Raw genomic sequence first — 11,085 nt, 5'->3', positions numbered from 1 at the left:
GGTCCCCCACCATTGGACCCTCATAATCTTCACAGAGATATCAGTCTCCTTAATTTTCCTTGGATTTACTTCCCATCCTCTGGTATATATGAACTTCCTTAATGCATCTAGAGTATCTGTCACTTCCTACATTCCATAGCTAACAACATAAATGCCACTGACGTAGTAGACCAGCATGATGTTCTATAGAGCAGTGAGATGATCGAAGTCCTCAAAGCCTAAATTCCTGCATATACCTGAAATAGAATGTGTCAAGGCAAGCTATTTCCAGTGTTCTTTGCTTATTGGGATAAAGAAAAAAAAACTATCAGAATAGTAACTGGCTACCAGGTTATCAGGGCTGTGTTGACTTACCAAAGAGATCATGTGGAATAGCACCTACATTTAAAATCATCACTTGTTTAAATATATAGTAACTCACTGACATTCTCCAAGACTGATCCATCATCGACAAAAACAAACAAACAAAAAAGGTATTTTGTGTTTTTTGTTTTTGTGTGGGTATATGACAGGAATCGCTACCTATGTTTGTCAGCACATGGACTCATTTGCTGGAGAGAGATCCAGGATGATACAGGCATTAACAAGATTAAAATTTATTTCCCATTAAATACAAGACCTTGTATAAGTAGACTATAGCTGGCATGATGGTACTACCAGTGACCCAGTTTCTTTTGTCTTATTATCACACTCCCTCTAGGGAGGTGTCTTGGTCTGCCTTCTAGCTGGCACAAAGGGGAAAAGGAGAAGGGGTAGATACATCACTTCATTATGATGACAAGATCCCCCAAAATTGCTCTCATCACTCCTACTCACGTCCCATTGACCAAAACTTAGTCGCATTGCCATACATAGCTACAATATGGCAGGAAAATATAGACTTCTTTCTGGAGAGGCTATTTTTCTAGCTAACATTTGGAAATATTATTTCCAAGAGAGAAAAGGGGAGCACAACCAGTGGGGACAACTAGTAGCTGCTGCCATATCACTTTAACCCTCCCAAACCAGTGACACGGGACTAATCTCTGCAATTACCTCAGTGTGCAGCTTTGCTTTGGGTAAGGTCAGGAAGTTCAAGATGTTTGTGTGGCCCTTTGTTGCACAATAACCCTCATTTTGGGGCTCAGAGAGCCAATCTGGATATTCAGTCATCACTATATGCAGGAAATGTGGAAACAACCACAGTATGGGTTTGCAGACCCACAGGTACTACTGAAGCAGGATTTGGCCCCCCAAATCCAATTGTCACCTCATCTTCGTATGTCCCCATTCTGCTATGTAGATCATAATGTCATCCTGGGCTGTGTTACTTCAGAGTCAGGGGACAATAATCCCTGAAGGATCCAGCTATTTCTCTTTTCCAACTACCCAGTTACCTTGGTAAATAGTCAAAGTTACCTTGGTAAATAGTCAAAAATCCTTTTGGAGAAGACTGAAAGATTTATAGGATGTACTTGTGATAATATTAAAAGGTCTTCCTTCAATGTTTGCTGGTTTCCCCTACATTCAAAGAGCTGTGGGTTTGGGGATAGACTGAAGTTTAGAAATTGAGTGAGAAGCCATGGTGATACCTTGGTGACTTGTGATAAGCCTCTATTAGGTTTTATCATTCATTCATTATTATTGTATTTTTTTTAAAGATTTTATTTATTCATTTGAGACACAGAGATAGAGAGAGAGAGAGAGAGAGAGAGAGCATGAGCAGGGGGAGAGGCCAAGGGAGAGGGAGAAGCAGACTCCCCGTGGAGCAGGGAGCCCGATGTGGGGCTCCATCCCAGGACCCCGGGATCATGACCTGAGCAAGGCAGACGCTTAATCATCTGAGCCACCCAGGTACCCCTATTATTGTTATTGTTAATCTGACCTAATTCATTCCTAGGGAATCCCCTGAAAGGTTAAGATACCACTAAGGAATTCTCTTTTAAATCACCCCAATCACCACTCCAGCTCTGCTGCACATTATGGTAAAAATTCTACTTTGTCTCTCATTTTTATATGATGCTCCCTGGCCTGTCACCCTAGAAACCCATCATCACAAATGCTATCAAGGATCCCAGTTCAATAATAACATCACCCTGAAGAGGGGATTTTAAAGAGATCTTGTTGGTCCCAAAGCAATATGTGCAGTGCTGCTGATCATAGGCATAATGTGGTGGTCATCGAGAAGGTTGCAGATAATGAATTCACTCTGACCTTTTCTGCTTAAAACTTTGGATTGCTTTTTCTATATCATTTCAAGAAGTTTTTTGTATTTCAGCTTCATGCATGTAGATGCCTTTTGAATGTACATTTTAGTCAACCTCTGAGCAAACAATGAGAACTATTCCCAGGGGCTTCACCAGCACTTTGAATCAAGAATGATTAATAATTACAACAGTATCCCTAAAGTCAGTCTGATCTGAAGCAGTGTTCTATCCTCCCTAGACTAGTATGTTCAGAATCTGTTTCCACACATTTGCCAAGCCATTTAGGAAAATAACAAACAAAACCTTGCAATTATTTGCTGGCTCCCTGTGTGTGCTATTGCTCTTGTCTCACGTGAACCCTGCTGGCGTCTGATATGCTCATCAGTGAGAGACGATGAGAAGTGGAATGAGTGGGGCAAAAACAGAATTTCTGTTCTCTGCAAGTTGAGTACTTCAGGCAAGCTCTTAAGCAAATCCAGGTCAACCTCACTGGACATGGCAGGAGGAGGTGCTATAAATTGGACATAAGTTGGACACAGAGAGACTCTCAGTATAACTTGAGGATTCAGAGTAGTCGGAGCCATCTCAGTCCTCCCCACTGTCGAAATTACAATTCTCAGTTTTTGCTTTTTTACAGAAAAGATCTGCAGGTGGTTGTGGTGAAATAATGGAGAATCTTTAGTGGTTCTCAAACATTACCATGAGTCAAAATCACATTGAAGACTTCTTCAAACATAGATGTCCGGGCCCGAGCCCCAGAGCTTCTGTTTTAGTAGTTCTAGAATGAAGCCCAAGAAATGCCTTTCCTAATGAGTTCCCGGTTGTCACTTAGGCTACTGACCCAGGGAACACATTTTGAGCACTATGGCGCTACCTTGTAATTCAGCAACCTGTTTGGTATCTGGTTATAGCAGTTTTGTAGTTACAAATGATTGGAGTTTCTTTTAGAGAAATCAGACATTCCTAGCTTTTTGACTGTTTCTTGAGTAAGTCCATGTTCTTTCTTGAAGTTACTCAGTGTAGTTAATGGCAGACAGCCCAACTCTTTATCCCTTGTATTCCTGGACTCCCAGAATGGTTAAATGCAGTAGCCACTGAGTGTGGTATTTCATTTCACGTGACCACAGGTGAAAATTTAACTAATTTATTGCTGGATGCCATGAATTACTGTCATCTTTTAAAAGCTTTAACCCAATCATATATATATATATATTTTTTTCATTTCCTGATCATATATTCCCATCTTTTTAATATTCTGTTGTCCGTAAACTCTTCTGGTACCAATTACTAAACAGGAAAGAGTTTTTATTTTTTTATTTTTTAAAGATTTTATTTATTTATTTGGCAGAGACACAGCGAGAGAGGGAACACATGCAGGGGGAGTGAGAGAGGGAGAAGCAGGCTTCCCGATGAGCAGGGAGCCTGATGCTGGGCTGGATCCCAGGACCCTGGGATCATGACCTGAGCCGAAGGCAGATGCTAATGACTGAGCCACCCAAGCGCCCCAGGAAAGAGTTTTTAATGACAGATAACATAGTAAACTCTACCTGGAATCTATACAAATGGATTTCATAATGGTTATAGAAAATTCACAGACACATTATGAGACCTGACGAAAAATTCTAGCCTGAGATTCCAGGTGTGAGATCCAAAACTGTATCACAGAAGTAGGTTAATAAGAAAAATACTGCCTTTCTAGAGTCAGAAAGCTGACAAAACAAAAAGTCACCACCCTAACTGTTGGCTTCAATATGTTGCATCAGAATTTGTGCCAGTCGAATAAATCCCCTGTCCTCTGACTCCCCCTTGTAACTTTGTTCTAAATTAAAGCCTAGCGCATGTGATTAGCAAAACACATTCCACATCTAGGGAGTGTAGGAAACATTTTTAATTTATTCCTTTGTGGTGGCTCTCCAACCTTCTCACTCTAGAAAAGCATGCAAAAAGGGAATGAGATTAGGTGCTGAGTGAACCAATTCATAGTATCTGCTATAGGTAGAAAGTGCAGCACGTATTTTGCATGATTGTGCATGGCTGGCTAAAAGAGAATAGGAATTGAGAGGATCATAATGCTAAGGGAAAGTGGAACCAAAACATGGTGGGCCACGAAGTTTTCCCAAATATTTGCTATTCTTACTGAATTAAATTGGTAGTCAAGTAATCTGAATAAAAGTAAAAGTAAAAAGTAAAAGAGCTCCACCCCTTTCTAGATATATAACCTTGAAAAAGTTACTTAACTTCTCTGTTTCCTCACCTCTAGAATGTCAATAATGACGAATATAATAATACCTGTTCATAGAGCTGTTGAGGATTAAATGACATAACTTTTCTATATAATTTAGCACAGTCCCTAACACATACATACTAGTTTAGTATTTATTATGAGGTGTAGCTACAGTTTCAAAATTCTTGAAATACTTGTAAGTGTGGGATATTGATGGAAAGTCTCACCTGAACAGATAATTTTGATTAATCAAAAGATCCAAATCCCCAAGCTATCTGGAAGCAATTGCATTTTTTTTTCATAGTAGTGTATCATTTAACTGTTGCTGCATGGCAAACTACCCCAAAACTTAGTAAATTAAAGAAGCAAAAGATTATTTCTCATGTATCTATGGGTCAGCTGAATACTTTTGTTAATCTGGGCTGTATTTGTCAGGATTCTTAAGTAGCCCTCCTTTCTGTTCTCATGGACCCTGGTACACCTCAGAGTACATTGCTTCAAAACTAATGGTTTATAGGAATCTCTTCCTTGTGTACTAATACTGATGTTTGATTATACACAGTGGTTTGTAATAAAAATAATAATTAATAAAAAATAAGAAATTAAAGCAGCCACAACTGTCAAAATCCAATTGTTAAAACTAATATTGAAATATTTATGAGCATAGGTTTATAATCTTCAAATAGAAAAATAACATATTTGGCTATTGTCAATGAAAGAATTCTATTGCATGGAAAACAAATAATTTGCCAGTTCAATTATAAATATTAAAAAAATGAATAAATTCCCCTAGATTATGTACTATAATTAGGCAAAATTTTTCCTAAACTGGTGGTTTATTCAGACACTCGAGGATAACCAGAAAAGTTATATGGGAATTGAGAGAAGGTAAGGCTTTACTGACCAGATCAGGGGCTAAGTGGGAAAAAGGTTCCAAGATGACACATGCACATATGTGTGTGAAGAAGGGAGCAGACAGAGGATATCAGTGAGTATATGTGTGTATGTAAAACTAAGAAATACTAACATTTAATGTATAAATAACCCCAAAGACCACATCCAGTGCGCTTTCTGAAATAGACAACTTTTACTACATGGTTTCCAGAAAACTGACAATGACTTTCTTCAGAGAAGGAAAAATGGAACTTCATTTTTCTGCTTTTAAACTATGCATTTGATGTAGCTCCTTGTCAGCCACCCAAATTGAAACACATGTGTTATTGACTTTTGGAATATTTTCATGTTTAGAAGCTAAGAAGATCATCAATAAATTAATTATGTTAATAAGATATGCCAGTTACAGCCTTTCCCTTTGCCCTCTCCCCATCTCCAGGTGAAAGTACACTCCTTGAGGCAATGAGTTTGCTAAGGAACAAGGACTGAGTTGCAATTAAATAAGACAGCTTTTCCAAATAAAAATAAAAATCTTTGATTCTTTATTAAAGGCTAAAGTAGGAGCATGTTAAACAAGGATTACTTGTTTTGAACTAGGTATGGCCAGAGTCAAAACAATTTGAGCACTTCAAGAAAAACAAATTTTAGTGAAATTCTTGAATAAAGAGCTTTCAATGAGAATGGATAGTCCTATGATGTAGAACAACTTATCTGTATGATTTCCTCCAACTTGATCAATTCTTATCAGTTAGTTCACTATAAAACCTGGATGAATGTAACTGACTAAATTACTGGTTATCATTCCCCCATTCTTATTTCTAGAAAGACTCAGCAATTTATAGTACAGTTGTATTTATTAATGTTATTTTTAGATGAATGATTAACATCAAGCTTAAAACTATTTGAAGCAAAATTAAAGTGTGTGTGTGCATTTACACAACATATAAATAAGTCTTAGTCATCTCCTTTTATTGGTACAATGTAGTAGCTAAAAGGTACAAGCTTTGGAGTTAAGTAGACCTGACATTGGGCATATTACCTGACCTAGTCAATTTTTCTCAACTGTCAAATGAGAATATCATAGTTGTTAACTCAGTGCACCTGAAATGTCTTAAGTGCCCATTAAATGTGTGTTGTTGTTCTATTACCTGCTTTGCAAAGTAGGCAGTACTCTTAGATTGTAGTTTTTTAATGGGTTTATAAGTTCTTATTGAATTAAATTAAAGTCAGAGAGTTACTTCTGAGGAAGCCAACAATATTCCCACAAGGTTGTAAAGAATCATGGTGTTTGGTGGCCATTGGGTAATTTGTGTGAAACTAGGCTGTGGCTTCAGGGTAGTCTTTCTAAGTCTATTGAAATATGCTCTCTAATTTCCTCTGCAACCAACCTAATTCGAGTACCACCATCTTCAGCCAGGAAAGCTGCAATAGCCTCCTTTTACCCAACCCACCCTCTATGCAATCAGATTTCTAAACTGGTTAAAATGATCTTCTAAAAATGTAAATCTTACTCAAGTCTCATTCATACTGCTCCCAACAGCTCAAAGCTCTTCAATGGAAAGCAGGTTCTGGGACCTGTCTTCCTTTTTGCTACCTCACCTCTTACCAATATCCCTCCTCTTCTTAGTGCTACAGTGAATGTTTTTAGGTTCTTAAACTTCCCACCCTGCTCTTGCCTCCGGTCCTTCACATATATTCTTCCCCCTGCCTGGAACACTCTTCCCTAGACCAGCCACCTTCACTGGGTAACACCATTCTCATTGCTTCAGCTCTGCTAGTGGGAAGCTCTCCCACATTAGTCTTTTGCCAGGTTCCCTTGTCCTCAGGCTTACGGACTGGTGGGTTTTATTTTCCTTTCCTGCACTTATCTCAAGTCAGATGGGTGCATACTCTCTTGTGGGTGAATCTTATTAAATTCTATCTCTTTCACTAGATAGAAAGCTTTGAGAAAGCAGACTAATGTCTGTTTCCATGTATGCCTAGCACCTAGAAGCACAGTGCTTAGCACATAGTGGCACTTGGTATAGATTGCAAAATACATTTATTACTCAGTGAAGCAGGCAGTTTCTGAAAGGAGGGGAATACAGAGACAAGCTCTCCAAAAATAAACTGAAGCCACTTTAGAGTCTTTGCTTATGACCCATCCTGGCTCTCTACATAGCCTCTATATCCCAGCATTATGAACCAACGTGAAAAGATAGGACTCCTCCTACCCCCCCATTAGAGATGATCAATCTTTTCCATGTCAAGCCATATGAGGTAGGATACAGGAGTGAATGCAAAGGAGGAAAAAAAAAAGCCATATTTGATTTAATAGAGGGCTGCTTTAAATCATATATTCCTCTCTCAGCTTAATTTTTTTAGTTCCTTAAAAAAAGTTCTCCACATCGAAGATAAATAGATGAAAAGTCTACAAGATGCATGGCTTTCTCCTTGAACCATCAAAGCATCTGAAATTTTCAGTAAATGATGGTTAGAGAGAGAGCCTCCCTAGAGGCTGGACCCTCCTCAATCCCTAGCCACATATGCCACCACCTCAGGACCTGTCTCAAAGGTAGGCAGAGAGATTGTAATCTGCATAATACAACTGCAGCAGAGCATGATGCTCCAGCCTCCATCCAAAATATAACTCCCTTAGGCTTTATTCATCTCTGAATGTCAATATCAAGTACTCATTTTTTCTTCTGTGCCTTGTTACTTCTCAAGTGCTGTAGGTAAAGGCATAAAATTAAGTAACATCTCACTCTCTCTCTCAACCTCTTAAGATGCATGAACTTACAGATTCCTTTCAACACTAAGCATGGACCAGAAAGAGTATAAAGGTGCTTAGAGCACCTGAGGGGACTTGGAAAGATGTCACCAGTGGCTAGAAAACAGAAACATGTAAAGGGTTGGTGGAGGGCCCTGCAGACACCAGGGTCTAATTTATAATCTTGGCAATATTGGCTGTAATCTGCCTCATCAAATTAAACAGTTGTCAAGGAAAAGAGAAAGTTATGTAGAAGCTCATATAGTTACCAATGGGTAGAAAAGAATTTGTCTTACATCAGGCAGCTATGGATGCCTCACCTCACAGGTTCTCACCATATATCAGGATCGTAGGGGTCGCCAATTCCCTTTGAGATAATTCTCAGCATTCATATTCCTCTCCCTGATGCTTTTCTGCTCCCTCTTTTTTCTTGTAGAGCCAGGTTGCCTGCTTAGTGAAAGAATAAGTCAATGAGTATGAGTGATAAAAGTCTCAGATCATCAGATCATCTCACAAAGGAGCAAAGATCTCACAGGAGGAAAATAGACTGAGGTATTTCTCCATAACCTGGGAAGTCATTTTTAAAATCTAGTCCCATTACAAGTAGATCCTGTTATAACATCATTATTTGTAAAATGCCCAGAGCTTAGGCACATTTGTTACTTAGGTATGTATCTATGTGTTTAAGTATTTATCTGTTTATTATTAGAGCCTAACTTCATAATCAGATTGTCCTGTTTGGGGTCCAAAAGTGGCTTGTCACTGAATAAAAGTAATTTCCCATGGCAGGTGCTCTCAGCAGGTGGCTGCTCACAGTACCTGCATCAAAAAGGTAGATTTAGTCAGAGATTTTATTTTAATATGAAATCTGTATTGCAGCCTGAGCCACTACTGGGTGATGTGCCAAAATTCATGTCTGCAGCATGATTTATTATGTGAAAATACCACAGAACTAATCAGTGGAGTTACTAATTAATACAAATCTGCATTTTTTGCATAAGCAATTAGTGCAAAGAGAGAGCAGTGAAAGAGGAAGTTTGACTCCTTTAATCTCAGTGCCTACTCAAGCAGAAAGACCCACCAGGGCCAAACTCCAAGATCTACATTTGGATTCCCCCCCTTTGAGTAGTTAAAGACATAAAAGGTCAAATTATCAATATTTAATTCAGGTGAAAATATATTTGTTAAAGAAAAAAGAAAACATTTTATTTAAAGAAAGTGCGACTCTAGGTGTAAATTCTTGAATCAAAAATAATTATATATTTCCATTTCAGTAAAGTCTGAATAATATTTAATAAGGATTCTAATTGCTAATAATGACATCTAAAAATTACATCAATAACAGGGGGAGGGGTGTGTGGCATATGTTTCTAAGATGCTGAAATCACCAAAGGTGCTTGTTCTTCTGAGTCACATCTCTACTAGACTTTTCCCAGTATATTGTGGATATCATGTGTATTAAGATGCAATATTCTAAATCCAGTATTTAGATAATGTGGCTCACCAAATCTGAGCAAATAATGCCATTTAACTTCAGTTGGCTTATTTCCCCATTAATTTAATAGAAATTGTTTATAACATGAAATAACTTGAGAGTTGAAAGGGTGATGGTGATGAAAAAAGATTTATGTCATCAATAAAATGTACACTCCATACAACAAAAGCAAAATTAAAAAATATTTTTAGATGTTTTATTATTTCTGTGCACAGCAAATAAGAGTTCATTTTGCTCTTGGTGCTGTGCGGCAAACAAGTGCAACCATCTTTCCGAAAGTTATTCAATATATCATTTCTTTGTTTCAGGCTTGCCAGTTCAAACGATAATTTAAGCCCTTCCCTCACCCCTAAACCTGGATATCTAGTTTTCCAGGAAACTTATTCTGAAAAGAAGGTGGCTAATTAAATGCAGATTTACAGGGCTCTCTCATTGAAAGTTCACATGTGGTGGTCAATGGTTTTGCGAAAGAAGGCAAATAGGAAAAAGCAAAAGCTGCTGGAAGGGGGTTTTTTGAATCTTAGTGCTGCGCATTTCAAAGCCGGCGAAGTGGGAATTGTCCACGGTGCTGATACCTTGAGGAAACTATTTTTCCTACAAGCTGCCTGGGGCTCTAAACCTGGCTCGCCTGGCTTCTGTGCAATCCAGGAACTTGCCGGGTCTCCTCCCCCAACCCCGCAGCAGCCATTGTTCAGGGGATGCTTAGGCGTCGTCCGTGTTTCTCTGCTCTCCGTCCGGCAGCAACACTCAGTTACCGGGGCTTGTTGTTTGCTTGTTGCTTTCGGTTAAGGCGAAGGTTGGCAAACACGGGCCGCTTGTCAGTTACCCAGCTCCGCGGTCCCCTTTAGACCTCAAGCTGTTGCTCAAGGCGCACGAAACAGACGCGCGCCCTGTTTACTCTCCCCACCTGAGAACCGGAGCGCCCACGAACACACACTCATGCACACACACTTAACTCACATAACCCAACACACACACTCACTGACACAAATCAAAGACACATCCACACACTCCCACATTCACATACAATCACATACGCTCATACATCCATGTACCCACTCCCATTCACACAATCTCACACTCTTATACACTCATATTCAGATTCACACACACTTGTACACTTAAGTACATTCACACACCTAGCGTATCTAACGCACGAGGCCTTGGGCAATCATGTGGGTGACCTACGCCTGCCATAATGCTCCGAGCTGCGTTGATTTTACATTGTGGATATGCGTGTTGGATGGTTTAAGGAAAGCCCCTCACTTCTGACCGAGCATCAGAGACAAGGTCCCTCTGAACCCTGTAGGCGCCGTAAGGGGAGCCACCCAGGCCCCAGCGGGACAAGGGGAACGTAAATAATAAATAAAAGAGCACAGGAAGGCCGAGCTGGGAAGCCCGGTGGTACTAAATCACTTCCCAAATCACAGCCGCGTTGTGCTCCATCCAATAGCTCTAAGCGATTTGTGGGGCTGGGGGTTGGAATCAATTTTTTTTCCCCGTTCTCGCAGGTGCAATATGAATCAATTATCTTAAT

The sequence above is a fragment of the Mirounga angustirostris genome, unplaced genomic scaffold, assembly GCF_029215605.1.
Source record: "Mirounga angustirostris isolate CCGP_5_RB_7025 unplaced genomic scaffold, mMirAng1.0.hap1 SCAF_3, whole genome shotgun sequence".
Lineage (NCBI taxonomy): Eukaryota > Metazoa > Chordata > Mammalia > Carnivora > Phocidae > Mirounga > Mirounga angustirostris.
Note: the sequence above shows the minus strand (reverse complement) of the source record.